This window comes from Chrysoperla carnea, chromosome 4 (genome assembly GCF_905475395.1).
Source record: "Chrysoperla carnea chromosome 4, inChrCarn1.1, whole genome shotgun sequence".
Taxonomy (NCBI): domain Eukaryota; kingdom Metazoa; phylum Arthropoda; class Insecta; order Neuroptera; family Chrysopidae; genus Chrysoperla; species Chrysoperla carnea.
In genome coordinates this window covers 45140459-45160136 of record NC_058340.1, presented here as the reverse complement: position 1 = coordinate 45160136, position 19678 = coordinate 45140459, and positions in this window count along the sequence as shown.

Genomic DNA, 19678 nt, shown 5'->3' with positions numbered 1-19678 from the left:
AGCTATTTCGAAATGTTTTTTTTTGTGTGTTTGTGATAAAAAAATATCAATTCTATTTAGTAATTTAATATTATGTAATTTATTCAAAATTTACTTCAACAAGTGATTGAAGTTAAATCTATACCATCTATAAAACAAAACAGGCAATAAATAAGTTAACATTGATTCTACTCAATTATTTATAAATCAGCTTTTATAGGTTTTAATTCCTCCATCTTCTTAGTAAGTTATTAGTACATTTTTATACCATGTATATATGTAATATACAAGATATACTAAGTTCAGTCCCAAGTTTGTAACGCTTAAAAGTTTTGATGCTACGAACAATTTTGGTATAGGTGTTTATAAAATCACCTAATTAGTCCATTTTCGGTTGTCTGTCCGTCTGTCTGTCAACACGATAACTCAAAAACGAAAAATGACATCAAGCTGAAATTTTTACAGCGTGCTCAGGACATAAAAAGTGACGTAACGTTCGTAAATGAGCAAAATAGGTCAATTGAGCCTTGGATCCGTAGGACCCATCTTGTAAACCGTTAAACCGCTAGAACAAAAGTTTAAATGTAAAAAACGTTGCTTGCAAAAAAATAAACAACTTTTGTTTGAAACATTTTTTGCTAAACATCACTGTCCACTCGTGAGGATGCATATATATTAAGGCGCAAATTATATAGTATGTTTATGGGAATATACATACTATATAGAATATTAATTATATGGGAATATCAGTTATGTAGGTGAGACATCTATGTATGTGTAATGTGAGAGTGTAATCAACACAGTCTATACATGATATTTCAACAATTAACTCGGCCAATTGTTTGTTTTCACTTTATTCCTTTAAAACTTGGTCTGTATAGAATATAGAATAACATTTATATATTTTTTACGGGTAGAATCGGAATCTGAAATTGAATTACGTAGTCAGAAGTTATTGTATTAGTGTCAGAATATTATTGTATCAGTTATTAGTAGACTCGAATGATATTCTATGGGAAAGCAGGGTAAAAATAGGTAGGTTGAAAATTGGTCCGAAAAACTGCTATTTAATTAAACAGTATTAGACTATCCGGCACCAGGAAAAACATGTCATTATTATAAATATCTACATAGACTATTTTCTGCTCACATTTACTGCATCTATATCCTCACTAATTTGAGTTTTTGAAAATCAATGGTGTCGATTGTAAAGTTTTTAATGCCTTTTGTAGCATCCTAAAATTATATCAAAAATAGATATTCTTACTTTACTCAGAGATTGATTATTATCTATCCATCTAATACAAAATCCAAGAATCATTCATGAATTTTAGAACTAATTTCTTGAACACTCTGCAGGCTTCTAAAAACTAAACATCCCTGCGTGTGCTCCGAATTTACAACTAAAATATGGAAACCTATTTTCTATGCTCTTACGATACTGTTTTTCGTAAGCTAATATTCGGTTAGATATATAATATTCGACAGAATCTCGATATCTATTTGAAATTACATTATATTCTGATTTTTACACATCTGCGTGAACATCATTTCCCTTTTTTATCCAAAGAGAATGATTATAAGAAGATTTTTCTATTTGCTCCACAAATAACACAAGGTACTTCTAAAAATAACGATTTTTGGAGTAAATATGCTCATTATAATATTTAACACCTGTTACTTTCGACACCATTCTCCTCTATCTCGAATAATCAATCTTGGAAAGACAACATACAGTCAAAAGGCAGTTAGAATTGATAGCCTACCACTGTTTGTTTTTATTAAACATTTCATTTAAGAATAACTATCCCAAGTTCAAAAGTAATCTTTTTAATTTTTCAGTTCATACTTAATGAACTTTTCAATTTCTTAAATTTGTTATTTTTGTTAGAAATAGCTACGTGGTAAGTTTTCTTTCTTATTTTATTATTTTCTCAGTGGTACGATAGGTGTGAAATTTTGTATAATATACACTTTCTTTTCACGTCATATTTTATTTTTGTTGATTTTAATTTCTATATTAAATATTTACATAAAAATATTCACAACTACATTCATTTCAAATATAAATAAATAACAAAATTCATTAAAACTTTCTTATACACTTGATAGTTGCAACTTTAAACTAAAGTTACAAATATAAATGTATAAACGTACGTCATACGTAATTTGGTTAATTCGGTATATAATATAAGGCTAAAGTGTTTGAACAATGTTTGCAATAGTAGACACATTATTGTGATAGCAGTCGAAATTAATATAAAAATATTAAATTTGGAATATAAATAAGATTTTATCCATAGCTTTAAAGAGATAAAATGAAAAAATGGACCTTCTGCCTCCGAAATTATTTTAATAGGTTTATTAAAATATTTATCCAAAAATTCCAAACTGAACACCAAGCCTAACAAATTTACAAGTTATGATTTTTACAAACACTTGTATGTCCAAATTTTAGCTTATCCATTCACTTTACGAACACATTACCCATATTCTCACAAAATAACATATCAAAATTTTTTAGACTTTCGTTTCAAATTTTCAAGATGGATTCTGTTAGAACTTGGGAAAATTAGTCGGTTTCGTTGATATGTCGATCGATGCGTATTCAAGGCAATACGATTCGAAAAGAATTTCATAACATTCTGTCGAGTCGTTTCGAGTCATGCTCTATCCACGGCTTGTTTTCTTGTCACAAATGCCATTCATTTCATCACTTTAAATTCATTTTATAGAAAAACGAGTTCCAATTGTTTTAATTTTCTTTATAGAAAAAATACTTGCCATGTTTTTAACGAAATAGTATTAGTTTTCCCCATTAATCTTAAAAAAGTAGCCCTTTTTACAGCATTCCCTTAAAAACACTCCGTTATAGGATTAGTATGTTAAACATGCAGATTTTAAAAGCTTAAAAAATTTAGCGGCTTATAGAGAACATAAATAAGAATGCATATTATACAAGAGTGAAAGATTTTTCTAACAAAACGTGATTTTCTGGGAACGTCATAAACTACTTTTTATGACAACATTTTTTAGTTTTACACTTCCTCAGCAAGATGGTTCTTTTTAAAGAGAGGCTAAGTACTTCTAAAACACATTGTATAAAAACAAAAAAAACCAAGTTTAGTAAAAACTTAATTTAATAAGTAATAATAAGGAGCGTTTTTTATTATTTATATTAAGCATATAATTTATTTTTAAACTACCCACTTTTTGTTCAAACATAATGTGGGCCACTTATTAATTTAAAATTTTATCTTCATCGTAATTAATAAAATTCTACGTATTCTATCAAAGGATGGAAAAAAAACTTATTTCAGACAAAAATCGAATAAAATTAATCGTATATTACATTTATGTTTCCATAATATAAAACCCCCATAGATTTTTTAAATTAAACTTTATATGGACTTGGTAATAAAAAAAAAGAACAATTGATGAGTAAAAAAAAAACAAAAAACTGATTAGTCTCTGTTTAAAACACTGATTTTATTTGCTTGTTAAATTAAATACCCGTCGCCTACGTTCTTTTAATATCCACATTATAATTATGTTGTTCAACTCACAAGTATATATGAGAAACAGATTATCTTCGTGTGACTTTCATCGGTTGAATAACTAATAAAAATAATTAGAAGTTTATCCTCATGGCTAATCACATTATTTTTATCTACCCCCGTGATGTAAAAACTACTTTTCTCACTCAGCATGGGTAGGAAAAATAGTTCACAAAAATCATAGAACATATTATCTATTTTATATCTTTAACAACTCTTCTTAGAAGAAAACCCCTTTTTTAGTAGCATTTAATTATATATTCTGAGATAATGTTTACACCTTCTTTTACAGTGGTATCTATGGCACCTTGAGGTCGCGAATGAGTCTTGACAAATTTTAAATTATTATTTATTTTCACATTTTATGATTTAAGAGGGAAAGATAAAAATTTGTACTATATACGTGTGATAATGCATTATTAACGTCCTTCTGCGATTGCCCAAATCGTACTACGAACTCGTTGTGAAATAACTATTATATCATTTATTTATTACAATTAGAACCATTAATAATGTGAGTGAACAAAAGAAAACTGCAAAATCTCACGACAATAATTTTAATATACTATGAAACGACAATTTAATCAGTTACATCCCAATAATCCTCCCGGTTATTATAATTAACAAACTCTGGCTACCAGAATTTGACTCTCATTTTAAAGTTTTTGCTTAAATTGTTCTTACAAAAACACCGCTTTTAAAACTCCTTCTTACTTCGACAAAAAAATCGTAAAGTTATAAAATATATACCGAATCATCATCGAAAACAAATATTCGTAAATAATTAAAAATAGTAATAAACTATTTAAAAACTAAGTATCCCTTGAAGATTATCACTGAAACAAAAAATTTTATAATTTGGAATTTTTCGAAATAATATCAGAATTTATTGAAATCAGCTAAAAATAAGTAAAAAATATTTGTTTCCAATCATTACAAAAACGGCTATTCAAATATTTGCTTAGAAATACTATTTTACTAAATACAAGCCGATGAAAGTTTTGATTTGGATTACAAAAAAAAAATTTATTTTGTTTTTTGGGCAATCTAAGTCTTTTTTTCGTATTTTAATCACCACTAATATAATAATTGGAGGTGCCAAATCCCTTCAAAATACGAAAGCAAATACATATTTAAGGAAATAAAAATATTCAAAAAGAAGTGGCAAAAAGTTAACAGTTTTCATTCGAGCCAAAGGTTAGTAGCTTCATTTTCGTAATAAGCATTACGCATTTTGGTAGTATAAAATTTGTTTAAAAAATTTCGTTTCTTCTACTACTACACTTTTTGTAAAAATTGGAACAGAAGTTAAAAAGGAAAAATTATTTAATGAAGAAATATTAAATAAAGCATACGCCTGTGAAAATTCATTTTATTCAATTTACCTAGAATATGATCTTAGATAACAAATGGTAGATAAATAGGTCACTGCACAAGCGTGCGTAACAAAACAACGGTTAATACAATAAAAAGTATAATATCACTTGTTAGTTGTTAAAAATAATGAAAAGCCTCATCCTCTATTTACAACTTCATGAAAGTAAAAATAATAATTATTTATAATTATACACAATTAAAATCCCAACACAAAACTCTAAACCTTACTAAAACAATATTAAAGTTTTGGTTGGTTATGAGTAAAACCCTACCATCTATTTTAATAAAAGAGACATATGTGCATATTTTATCACCAAATTTTAAAAGAGCATTATTAGTAATGCCCGGACAGTAAGAAAAATGACGCACTCAAACGGAAATGTGATTATTTTACTAAAAATATAAAATAAACCGGGCTCTTTGAAAGTAACATTTTATTTTATATGGCCTTAACAATATTCAATATATCCAATCCCATTTTGAATGTAACAAAAAAAAGTATGCGTTTTTTTTGTAACAATAGAAGATTTAGAATGTAAAATAGAATTTCGAACCTTAATTTTGAATGCTTGTGCCAAAATTTTATACGCAAAACGTATTCAAACGTTAAAAATAAATGGTTTATCGCGTAGCTTTGTAAATCGGCCGAGGATGCCCTCATGCAATTTTATATGGTTTTCCAATGAGAGCTCTTTTTTAAGAGGGAGAATCTTTTTTAAGGGTACTTAAAAAAATTGCCAAAAATTAAAAAAATGAGATTTTGAATCGTTAAAAATGGCATTTTGTTTTTATCGTGTTAACAAGTGAAATTTTCAGAGTGATTTTGAGAAACTTAGCTATAAAATCTTCTCAATCAAGTCGGTTCGACCGTTTAAAGGCTACGATGTCAAACACTTAAGCTTATAACACTCCTTCTTTAATCAATATCAAAGTGATAGTCAAGCTATTACAAGTGCTATTACCTTGTTTGAATTTCAATAATTTATTACTCGGTCAGTAAAAACATTCTGGCATTGTAGGTAATGCCCAAATTAAGATTTTTCGACACCAAATGTATGATATTATTTTAGTAACATTAAGGGGTATTATTCGTTCATTAATAAATCTAATCCACACTCATGAAAATAGGTTTTTTGTACGTTAAAAAAGGTGATATGTAAGTGGAGGACTGTAGTGTCCTCTCATGTGGTGGAATGGATATTATAACATCGTAAATAATTTCATGTGGCATGAGATAACTCTATTTAGTAATATTTATTGTCTAGACATTCAAGCACGCTATCTTTGTGTGTGCTATCCTCAAAGGATTTCAAGATTCCAAAGCATTAGTTCGGTCTATATGAGATATCTAAATATTTTATATAAATATGGACATAGAGAGAGACACGCATATGACATGTGGTAATTGTTATTTGAAAAGTATATTCTTATATCCGATAAACTCTGATAAATTAAAAATTTAAATTATGTCAAGCACTTGTTGACTCTTTCAATTGCTGATGATGATTAGGGGATCTTTTAACCTTCGTTATTTCATTTCAGTAAGTTTAATGACTATCTAATATGCTCAACTCTTTTGTCACGTGATGATTATGTTAATCGTCCCATGGAAACAAAAAACAAAAATTAATAATCTATTTATCTACACTAATATTATAAAGAGATAAATTTGTTGTTTTTTATGTTTGTCTTCTTGTTTGTATGCAGGGGTAATCATTTTTGGAAATACTTTTCCGATTTTGATCGATGAAGTGTCTATTAACCAGGTAGTCTCAGGCGATACTGGACCAATTTTTACCCGAACTGTACTATGACGAAGGTTATGTGTTTGACCGGTGTGTATGTATGCTCATCTCTCCCCACGTTGCTTCTAAACTACTTATCATAATTTGACAATTAAGATATCGTTAAAAGCATTTTGATCGACTGGTGGCCATAGGCTATGTAACGTCACATTAATTTCGATTTATTGATAGCGTGTTTGATATCAAATGAGGCGGCGTAATTAGCACTTTGCAAAAATATATATATTGTTATACTTAATTACAAAATTATAACCGCCAAAAAGCTTAAAATATATGTATTTTAGTTAAGGTGCTATGTAACATAATTAATACAAATTTAAATTTCGTGGGTAACTTCCTTTTGGCGAATATACCAAACTTCTCTCTACGACTTTTTTCGAAAAAGCTGCATTCTCAAATGAGCACGATGTAGTCATATTTAAGGTATTGGTCTGAAAAAACGCAGCGGAGAATTTGTCAGACACTTTGACCACTTGATAAAATTAGTAATTAATTATCGATTCAGTAAAAATGAACTACGTATGTATTGTAAGGCAAGTACGGCATTTTCGAAGTCGCAGGCAAGCTCATCGGTGCAGTATTTTTGTCAGACAAAATATTTATTTGTATAATAGTTATTATTGTTATCAAGTGGTCATTGTGTCCGACAAGACACATGCTGCGTTTTTTCAGACCGAAAGAATAAATATGACGTCATCGTGTTCAAGAAATATTCTCATCCTAAACGATTAAATGATTATCTAAAAAATGGTGATTTTATGAACTAAAGTAATTAATAAATCACTTATAAGCTGCAGAAATTTGTCTAAACTTGTAAAAGATCGGTGACTTTTAGATTGCCTGGTATTATTCTGCCTCGATTCCATAAATAATTTTCATCGGATTCATGCCATTTCTTGTAAACGTCAACCAACACTCACTTTAGTGGTATAAAATCAAATTGTGTTAGGTTTAAGTTTAAAACCACAAATATACTCGTCCTAAATTCTAAGTGTGGTTTAAGCATGATAGTCCAATTTACACTACATTATATATATATATATATAATTTTGGTTTGGTTTATCTGTTTGTTTACCGAACATAAGGAGAGAATTTTACACTTATTTCATGTAGAGAAAATGAGAAACTTTAATACACAAAACTACTGAAAAATTTTTTTGTTTTCTAATAATCAATGATTTTTATTTGAAAAATCTGAGAAAACACCACTTTTCATTTATTTGGAAAATAAACTTTTAATGACTAGGCTTGTTAACAAAATTTTTTTTATCAGTTCCGCTGAACGAGCAGTGAGACTATTACATTAAATTAATCATTAATATTTCTTACGAGAGAAAAATAATTCATACGTTTAAGCTTGTGATAATTTCAACACATCTAGTTAGACAACTTCTGATCCCATAAACATAATGAAATTGTAATTTTACAATATAAAAAATGAACTGAACAAGAAATTTACATAAAAAATTACATGATAAAGTTTTATTGAATTACTTAAATTTTTTTTACAGTGTTATTCTTTCCAAATTTTTTTTTTATATAAAACTTTAAAAAACTAAACATTAAAAAAAAAAAAAAAAACTTTTAAAAATATGTAGGTGAAACAAAAATTTTTTTTTAATTTTATTTATTTACTCACTGGTGTCTACTCACATGTAGGGTAAGATGACGTACCAAAAATGTAATGCACCTTGGATCATTTTCTGATTTCTCGACAGATATTGCTCTCTATAAGCCATTATATGATGGCAAAGTAAAATAAGAAAATCATTTGTTTGTTTTTAAAAGTACAAAATTTTGTTTATTCTATTCACTTATATTTACAAATTCACTTCACAAATCAACTATAATTTCATAATTCAGTTTTAAAGTAGACGTAAAATGTTCACCAGGTCAAATTTGGACAACGCACCATGTTACCTTATAAGAGATATCCGCTTCATATTAAAATTTCTTTTATCTTTTTTTATAGGTTACATTCATCCCAGATCAATAAAAATACTAGTTAAAGCTATTACCAGAAGCTCCGATAAGAGAAACACTGTAAGAAGTCTGTGAGACAGTGCACCTTCAGGTACAATGGGGGTTGGGTGAGTGAATATCAATAAATTAGGAACACACTTATAGGGTACATTACATGTACCGTGAATTAATCATTTTTATGGACTGTTTAATATTGAAATTCTCGAAAAAAATACATAGTTTTGAGGCACATAAATTTAAGTTGATAGGTACTACACTTTCCCCTACTCAAGAACATAAATGCGTGATACATTTGGGAATTGAATGTGTTTTTTTATTCTGTTTAGCGATGAGTATTATTCAATAAACTTTAATGCGTGTAGAAGAATACTCGCAGAATAAGTGCACAGTGTATTGAGACTCAACAACTTTTATATAAGAATATGAAAATTTAATTTTACTTTCGAATAAATTGATTTTTAACCGATTTCAAGTACGGAGAATCTCCGACATTTTTAAATATACTTTCTTTGCATTATACTTTGGGAATGAAATAATTGTAAAATGTGTTTTATTGGTTTTTTATATGTTTTCCAACCTTAAGGCATAGTTGGTTAAAGTGAAAACAGTACGAAGTATGCCTATGCCATTTATTTTTTCATGTATTATTTCTGGAATTTTTTTTTCGCATTTTTAAAATGTTCCACAAGATCACTAAGTGAAGCTACCTGCAAATTCTCAGCTCCCTATCTCTCACACTTTTGGAGATAATTGACACCAAGATTTTGTCCTAGTTTGTGCTCTCACGGGTAAATAGTGATTTTTAGAAAACAATTATTCAAACAAAAGTTGTTTAAATTTAATAAGAAAAATTGACTTGTTATGTTACCCATTTACGAACTCTCTTTTTATGCCTTGGGCATCCTATAAAAATTTTAGCTTGATATCTCTTTTCGTTTTTGAGTTATCGTGATGACGGATGAACGTACAGAATTGATGAACACCTATACCAAAATTTTGTTAGTATAATCAATATTTTTAGCGTTACAAACTTGGGACTAAAACTAGCATACCTTGATATATATTTCATACATACAAGATATACAAATTAAATACATTCTTTTTGTAGGTAAATCGAATTCACTTTTTCGAATGATTATATTTTCCACTATTAGTCCCAATGTAAACTAGTAAATTCAGAATCAAGATACATTTTTTGAACAAAATCGTTTATTTTTAGACATCAAATTTCAAAATTACGCACAATAATTACTAATCAGACTCATATACAATATTTAAGAACATAAGAAGGAATTTGAAATGATTCTCGTACCAAAGGAATTTGCTACAGAATTATGGAGTATATTTTTATTTAAAAAAATTTAAATACATTTAGTATACTTACTTGTACTCGAAGTACATTTGAGAGCTTTTCCCAAAGAGAAGTGTGATGGTGCGCCAAGTTTTTTATGAATATTCTTAGCGTATCTTAACCATTTTTTATTAATTTAAATTCCAACGAATGGACCTTACCTGTAAAAAAAAAAAACATTGCCATTAGTGGTGCGGCATTTTCCACTTAAATAAAATTATTTTACAAAAATGTATAATTTTTAAACTACACTGAAAAAAAGAATCAAATGCAAGAAAATATGTCCTTAACATGATAAGAAGTAAATATTTTCTTGATTCAAGAACATATTTACTTGCTATAGTTTAATCTTTAGACAGTCAAATACTTATTTTCTTGAATTAAGTATTGAAATCCTTGCCTCAAGAAATATTTACGTATTAAAAAATGAATGCATGTTTTTTTTACCGAACGACTTCTATAAAAGTATTCATAGAATTTTAATATTTTCATACAAAAGTTTATAGCTTAATCTGATCTTTTACGGGAAAATACATTTTTCCCAGGCATAAACTAGGATAAAAATATTTCTTAAACCCCTTTGATATTAAAAGAATATAATATTTCGCTATATTAAAAGAAAATATGAGTAATAACAAGTGAAAATATACAATTGACTGAGTTAATTGTTGAAATACCATGTATAGACAGTGTTCATTACTCTGTCACATTACCCATACATACATGTAACACATAATATATAACTGATATTCCCATATAATACATACTATACAATTTGCGCTCTCACGGGTAAACAATGGTGTTCACGAAAAATTGTTTCAAACAAAAGTTGTTTATTTGTTTAGAAGGAACATTTTTTATATTTAAATTTAGAAAATCTATCTCTAACGGTTTATAAGATGAGTCCTACGGACCCAAGACCCAATTGACCAATGTTGTTCATTTACGAACTCGACTTCACTTTTTACGTCCTAAATACGCTATTTAAAATTGCAGCTTGATATCTGTTTTCGTTTTTGAGTAATCGTGATCACAGACGGACAGACAGATAACCGGAAATGGACTAATTAGGTGATTTTATGAACATCTATACCAAAATTTTGTTCATGGAATCAATATTTTTAAGCGTTACAAACTTGGCACTAAACTTAGTATACCTTGGTATGTTTCATATACATGGTATAAAAAATTATCAAATGTGCCACATTTTCCTACGTCTTCAGTAAAGTGAATGTATTTTGTAACCGTATATAAAGTTCAAATAATCGTTCAAATAAATAACATGATTTATGATAATCAATATCGTTCATAACATGATAATTAGCATTTTTTTACTGGCGACACGTTATAATGAATGTATTTGAACTGAATATGACTTACAACAAACAAACAATAATAAATGAGATGTATTTTTCAAAATAATGTTTTCATAAAATCAATTAATATAATTATTACAAAATAACCAAATAATTAATTTACATTTTTGTTCGGGAATTTATATTCTCATTATGAAATTCGAAAAGTTTACGAAAATTTTAGACATAATATAGCACGTATCAAAGTTCAAGTCGAAGATTTAAAACTACTGCCAGTTTGTATAGACAGTCTTAATATCCGGCAATGCTCATTTAAGTCATTCTTACCTACTAAATTGTTCATCTTTATCTCATGAATATTTTCTTTCTGCTATCTATATAAGCGATTTACCGACTGACTCATTACGAAATCTCCGAAACTATCGGTCCGATTAACTTCAAATTTCGCATACTTACCTCTTTCGTGACATAGACGTCCACTAAGAACGGATTTTACGGAATTCAAATACCAACGGATATTTTTAATAAAAAAAAAATTCCAATATTTTTCCTTAGTTTTAAGATGGTAATTTTTTCGTAGTGTAGGCTTACTGGGGATCCCGCCACAATAAATAATGGGAACGCATCCATATACAGAGTACCTCATGGGTGATGTGGAAATCTGTCTATTCACTGACTGACATTATATTTTCCTATTTAAAATTTGAAAAATTTACAATAAATAGTTCAATATAAATGAATATTTGAAAATAAAGGCATATTACACAGACAAAATAAACATATTAATTTACAATAATTAGCATAGAGCTGAAAATTAGTACACGTCTTGGGGACATTGTTAAAAATAAAATACTAAAAGTTCCCACCGATCTCACATCTCAAAAAAAATAAATTATTCAAGTCAAAGGTAAAAAAGGATTATCATAAAAATAGATCAGGTAAAAGTTGTTGATCGTGAAATTATCTACAAAAATTTTCCTTATATTTTTTCTTCTAAGAATCATTTATCTGATCTATTTTTGTATGTACTAATTTCTAAGGTCAGTCTTGCACCAATATTGCCTCAACTTGAAGATTTTTATGCTTTTATTAATGAGAAGGCGATAGTAAGAACAAGAAGCAGAAAGTGAAACCTAAACTTACCATTGTTTCAATTATTTTAACCAGGTTAACAATAATGAACAGGATATTATAAAATTACCACGCGCATTAGCGATAATGATTTTTGGGATCAAAATATTATTCAAGTATTATTAAAAAAGAGAAACTTAATAATAAAACAACGTGTAACGATAAAAAGAATGTGTTACGAACTCTTATTTTGAGTCTATCAAATAATTTTCTTTAAATTTTCATTTTCCAAGGTAAGCATACTTACGTCAAAACATTTTATAAAACCGTGGTATTTACTTTGTTTTTGTTATATTTATTATAAACAAATTTTGTATAAATTAATTTAATCTCTTGAAAATGAACGAAAAAAATAAATTTTGAGATAAAATAAAAAACTTGTAGTCATACACTAATAATAAAATTATTTCTTATTATTTTAATTATTTATTGTAAATAATAAAAATGACTAGGGTCTTGGTGATAGAACGGATTTCGAATATTTCAAACTCAATATCCATATAGTATGCAAATGTAGCAGTTATTTTACAATGCCAACGAATAATAATTAAAAATATAATAATAAATTAAATAACAATTAATAAATAAAAATACATGATAACAATTTTATTTCAACATGTATTTAATGGTTACCTAATTGTAATCAATTTTTGTTTACAAATCATTAATTTTTCAAATTAAAAATAAATTCAAATACAGATTTTCCTATTATACATTTTGACAATATTTTTAATGATAATTTTATTTTTTGACCTTCTGTTATTGGCATATATTAAAAAAAACAATATTGAATAATTGATTTTCATTTTATTTTTCCTTTGTTTTAAAATTTGCAAAAAATATTTTTATTACCTTTGGGTTAAAAGAGATATTTCTGGAATATACAGAACTCATAGATATAACGTTATATTACATATTTAATAATTATTTGCAAAAAATGTCCGCAATTTATCTAACTATTTGCAAATTGAAGTAAAAAATATGTTCGTCCTCTTACAGCACTGAGTAAGGCCGATATTCGCACCGTGTGTGAGTTTTATTGAAGGCGTTTACATTGAAAATTTAATATTATTGTCTCACAAATTTAAATAAATAATTATGATAATTTATTTAAAAAAAAATAATATTTATGCAATTTGATTTCTTACTTTCACAAGTTTTTATTTATTAAGTTGAATTAATTAGTGTTTTTCAATAATTTTAATTTGACATTCACTATGACATTTACATGTAAAGACTTGTCCCTGCCATGACTACGCACACAACGAATAGAGAAAGCTCCTCCACTGGTGTAAAAATTAATTAATTAAAATTTATACTTAAGTCGATGTAAATAAAAGAAATATTCAGCTTTGAGATTATGTTTCGAAATACCGTTAGATTTTAGCGGTTATTATAAATTATGATAAAATTTACGAAGTTACCAACAAGATGATAATAATTATAATACAGATGGTAAATTTTACTATCTGTATGGTACAGCGAACAATTATAATAGTTTTTGCAATTATCGATATCAGTTAGCCTGTTTTTACAATACTTGGATAGTTAGTATTTATCATAAAATTCTCTCCATGTATACATTTTAAGATAATTATTTCAATGGAGTCCAATTTCCAAACATCGGTGCAAGAAACACAGATATGTCATAAATCCATTCGAAAATATTACAGTTTTTATCATTTATGTTACAATAATTCTTTGCAGGGGTGTATTAAATAAAAGATACAAATCAAGTGGAGAAAGACAAAATCATTAATATTTCACTAATTTCAGTTAATAGAAAGTACTAGATTTACATAATCAAGTTTTAATTGTGAAAGCAATAGTTTTAATTTCCATATATTCAAATGAAAAAACATTACAAGATGACGTAATAAACTGCAGACATTCGGTATAAATAAAACAAACGAATAATGTATTATACATATATATGTGTGTAGCTCATACTAGAATTTATCCAACTTCTATTCCTTTCTATACACGATGATTCAGAATCAATATTTTTAAATATCTACATTTCTATACATTAAATATTATTTAATATAATAATAATAATGGGGTTTAACTTCCGTTTCTCTGACATATACGCCTATAACAGAGGCCACCCACATCATGATTTGTTAATATTTATTTATTAAACTACATTCATAAATATACAATTCTTATCCAAGCGACGACAATGTGGTCAATTCTACCGCCTCATTAATTATAATTGCTCAAACTGCCGCTGCCTGGATTCGAAACCGCAAACTAAGTCTAAGTAGACAGCTCGACCACTTAGGCTCTTATTATTTAAAATAAGTGAAAACAAACAATTGACTGAGTTAATTGAAGAAATAACCTGTATACAAAGTGTTGAATATCAGTGCTTGCATTATTTTTTTGTAAATTATAGAAGAGTTTAATAAAGCAAAACTTTCGGTCGCCATGTATTTGTTTCCGAAAATTTTCGAAAGTATTTTCTAAAAATTTTTTTCGTTTTTCGATACTTTTTTTCCAAAACCACTAGTTGAAGCTACCTTCAAATTTTCAACTCCCTATCTTTTATAGTTCTGGATGGAAAATCAAATGGAAACCAAAATTATTTGTCATAATTTTTGCCCTTACATTTTTTACATTAAAACGCTATAAAAATTTCTGCTTGATATCTTTTTTCATTTTTGAGTTATCGTGTCACAGACAGACAGATAGACAATCGGAAATGTACTCTTTAGGTGATTTTATAAACACGTATAAACAAAAAAATGTCCATAAATCAGACAGTACTGACAAAAAGAAAAAGAAAACTTTATGGCAAATCAACGACTTGAATATTCACTTAATTTTTTCCCGCTTACTGCATTTTTCGGTATTTTTTCAGGATTTCGCGATTTTTAAATGGGTTATAATGATCCCAAACATCCACATAAAAACTTTCAACATAGATACTTTTTTGTTTCAATACCTACTAGAACTTAGTTAACAAAACTTTTAGATTGTTAACTCTGATTATGGATCTTTGAACGAAAAGGGACAACGATTGAGTGCAGGTTTGGATAAATTCAAAATTTTCCAGCACCACTTCATACCTGACTATGCACAAAAGAATCCTCTAAAATCGTCTAAACTTGTCTTTGCTTGTACGTGTAAAGAAAATATTTCTGAATAAATTAAAAAAACCTGCAACATCCTATAGAAAATAATGGTAGAATATAACAACGTCGCTTTTCATCAAGTTTACACTTACTAATAAAGTCAGCAGTATCTATCTCTTTATAATACTAGTCATATATCTGCTCCACTCAACTTTTATACGTATAGAGATACATACTAACGTTCGTAGAAAAAAAAAGCATGCTCGTAAACTTACGTTAAATAAAAAAAAATTAGATATGTTTATAAGGATTTTGTTTTTGTGTTGGTATTACAAAATACACGCTAGTTACTGAGTAGGATGTGTGTTTATCTGTTTGTGTATAAAATGTAAGCTTCTATTTTTTTCAATTACATATTTATTTTCATGTACATAACGTATATCATGTCTTGCCTACTCTATGCTTATGTATTTTCGTGAGGCATTTTACGTCTCTCATGTTAGAAAGTTTAATAAAAATACGATTTACGTTAATCAATAACAAACCCTCCTTGGTATGTATTCACGATATTTAATCTGTATGTTTACTGGGAAGGGAATATCTGTTCCCTGCGAACAATATCAGATAAGAAAATGACTTTCTGTGAAGATTTTTCTGACCCAACCTAAATTGTTCTTTGGATCACTCCGATCAAAAACTCTCACGGCGGTTAAAGCTACGAATATAATATAGTTTTAGTGACTAGAAAAATGTTTTTCTATGCAACTTTTTCATAGCGCCCCCGAAATGTTGTACAAATGAAAACAAAGCTTTTTAAAGAATAGTTTTCGAGCTACGGGCGATGAAAGCTACACATATATTATATTTATAGTACCTATATGACTAGGCTTTCTGTTAAACTTTTTCGAACCGCCTTAAAATGTTCTTCAGATCGTTCTGAACAAAAATAACTATAATGTATGTGTAGTATTGATCCCTACAGCTTGAAAACCACCCGTTAAAAAATTTTGTGGTTGTGAGACCTTATGATCAGAACGATCTGAAGAACTTTTTGGGGTGCTTTGAAAAAGTTTCACAGAAAGCCATTTTCCAAGTCATACACTAAAATTATATTATATTCGTAATTTGACCGCAAATAGCTTGAAATAAACTACTCGTCAAAAACTTTTGAGGCCGTGAGAGATTTTGATCAGAATTATCCAAAGAACATTTAAGGATCGGTTAGAAGAAGTTTCACAGAAAACAATTTTCCTATCTAATATTGTGGGGTCCTTTTTAGCTCAAGCAAAGTACTGTTTCACAATTTCGATAGGCAATTTGTTGATATTTCTTAAGTCCTGAGAAATATGGACACAAGATTTTGTGGTAATTTCGGGTCATACAATGAACAATATCCTTAATAAACGTTTTTGCAATCGAGGAAAATGGTTAATTTTAGTGAGATTTCGCACTTATTAGACGTCCAATCGAATTGAGGTATTAAAGAAGGTACGTCTTTAAGTATCATTTTATACCTATATACGTTTTGACATTTCTTCTTTGAGCACATAATGAAACTAAAATTCATATAGATAGATATTTAAAAAAATTGTTTTAACTGCGACACGATTATCGATTTTATGAAAAACTAGATTTTCAATTTTAGCGTTCGTATTTTACTTTATTTTCAACCCCTGACGAGCAGATAATCGAAATACAAATTCTGTGTAAATCCTTTCTTTCGAACGTTTACATTACTTCGGCTGAACTGACTAGAAGCATCAGAGAAGCAAAGGAGGTAATTTCTTTAACCTTATTTTTCCCTTTCATTTTCAACTGGAAATAGACTAAATAAATGATTTTATGAACACCTGTACCAAAATTTTGTTGATAGCATCAATACTTAATAAGCGTTTTAAACTTGGGACTAAACTTAGTATACTTTGATATATTTCTTATATACATGGTATAATAATATTTTCATGCAAAATCACTGTAGTTTAGTAAATCAGACAGCCTCCATAAAATTTTGATCAATAATATAAACATAATATTTTTACCAATAGCGTAGATATAGAAGTTATAGCAAGAACACAATAGAAGGTAATATTTCTTTATCTTTCATATACAGTAGTCTATTTGGCATAGATTTGTATACATGGAAGTGTGATATGATTCTAGATATATACATTTAGGTTTATCCTATATTATTTTAATAACATAAAATGTTTTTTATTCGATAATAAACTTTTGTATTAAAAGCAGATAATACATTTCGATAGAAGTAGCAAAAAAGTAACACGTTTCAATAATTTGTTAAAAATGAACACGTTTAAAAAAAAAATACGCAAAAAAGCACGTTTCAAAGCTTATAAATTATGAACCACTGCTTATTATAAAAGTTATAAAATTTTACGTGATTTTTTTCTACAAATTTTTAAATCGTGTTTTTTTGGTGTTGACATCGACTTAATCCCTAAGTTGGAAAGATTCTTTCATTATGGGAAATAGTTTTCTGATAGTCCTTAATGAGTAGGGCAAATTTAGCGCCAATAGTTTACCATTCAGGATAAATTTGTATAGCTCATATCAATTGTTCACATTGTGTACACGCATGAATCCTTGGTTGCCTTAGTGTTGAATTTTTATTTACTGAAAATTTTATGTTGTATATTTTTGCGGTAGTGATTCTACAAATGTAGCGAAAATGTGTAAAAGTGACAGAAATGTGTAAGCCATACAGGCGCACGTTATTTCAATTCATTTATATTTAAGTACAGTCGTTTTCATATAACATACACAACATGTTTTCATATAACATACACAGCAGGGTACATGGATTAAACCACTCATTTAATCTGTAGAAAAGCATTGCTATTTAGTTGTTAATATTTATTTTCTTCTTACTCCTGTTCAAAGAGTAATCGAAGTCTCGGATTTCTTCCTATATTAACCCTATATTAAACTTCTCCAAATACATTGAGAAGCTCTAGTCATAGGTCATAGGAGAAAAGTTAATGAGAGGCTATATTATTGTAATTCTGCTAATTCTATAAAATTTGATACTCCGAAGTCCAAACCGAATGGTCCACTCCCCAAATTTCCAATCACTCTTGGCATTACTCTTCAATGTTCCAAGGCATAAAGTGAGGAGTTGATTTAACCAAATAAATAACTATATTGGTAACATTGGCTGCAGTTATTATGAATAGGTACAATAATAAACTCTTGTGTAAGTCATTTACCATGTTTTTTTATTCTTTTAATATATAAAAGTCAAACAAGATTACATTTGAATTACGTACGTTAAGTTCCACGTTAAGTTAAACAAAGTTAAATTTGAATATTTCAACAGAACATTAATCCAAATTGAATTTATGATAGAATAATATATTAGTTATATTTTTATAATGTTAGTTTCATCTTTACTTTAATCTTCAGCTTTTGTATCTATATAACTGCTTTCTACAAAAAAAAATTATATTTTCAATTAGAGGGGAGTATTTTCCGAGAAAAATGTGTACAATTTGTATATAATATTAAGGTTTTGTTTATTAAAAAAATTTAGGTGAAGATAAAATAATTTGTTTTTAGTACACTACATACCTCATACTAATGAGCATAAGCATTATTACACTACGGAAAATCGGCAAGATAATTAAGATTTTGAGACAGTTTCTTTGGTCATAGAAGTTCACCTTCGATCTGTCTATTCAAGGTTGTAAAAATTATTTTTAGAACTATATAAAGGCGGGGATTAAACAGTGACACTATGTAAAAACAGATAACTGTATATAACGAATAATATCACTAGTACTTATCATTATTATATGGATAGTTCATAAACTGGGATGTTTTGTATCCCTATCTCCATTAATTTAAGATAATATATTTATTTACAACATCCAAACATAACTTAGTATACTAATTTATAAAAAAGCATTATTCAATTTCGATATTATAAAATACCACCATTTGGATCTAATAAGAATATATGGAGTGATTTAATGAGGAAACGTAGTAACGTGAAATCCAAACGTAGTTTCAATTTTATAACCGTACTTACCGTAAAAAAGTTATCAATGGAAAATATAATTAATTAAACACATTCTATTAATAGTTT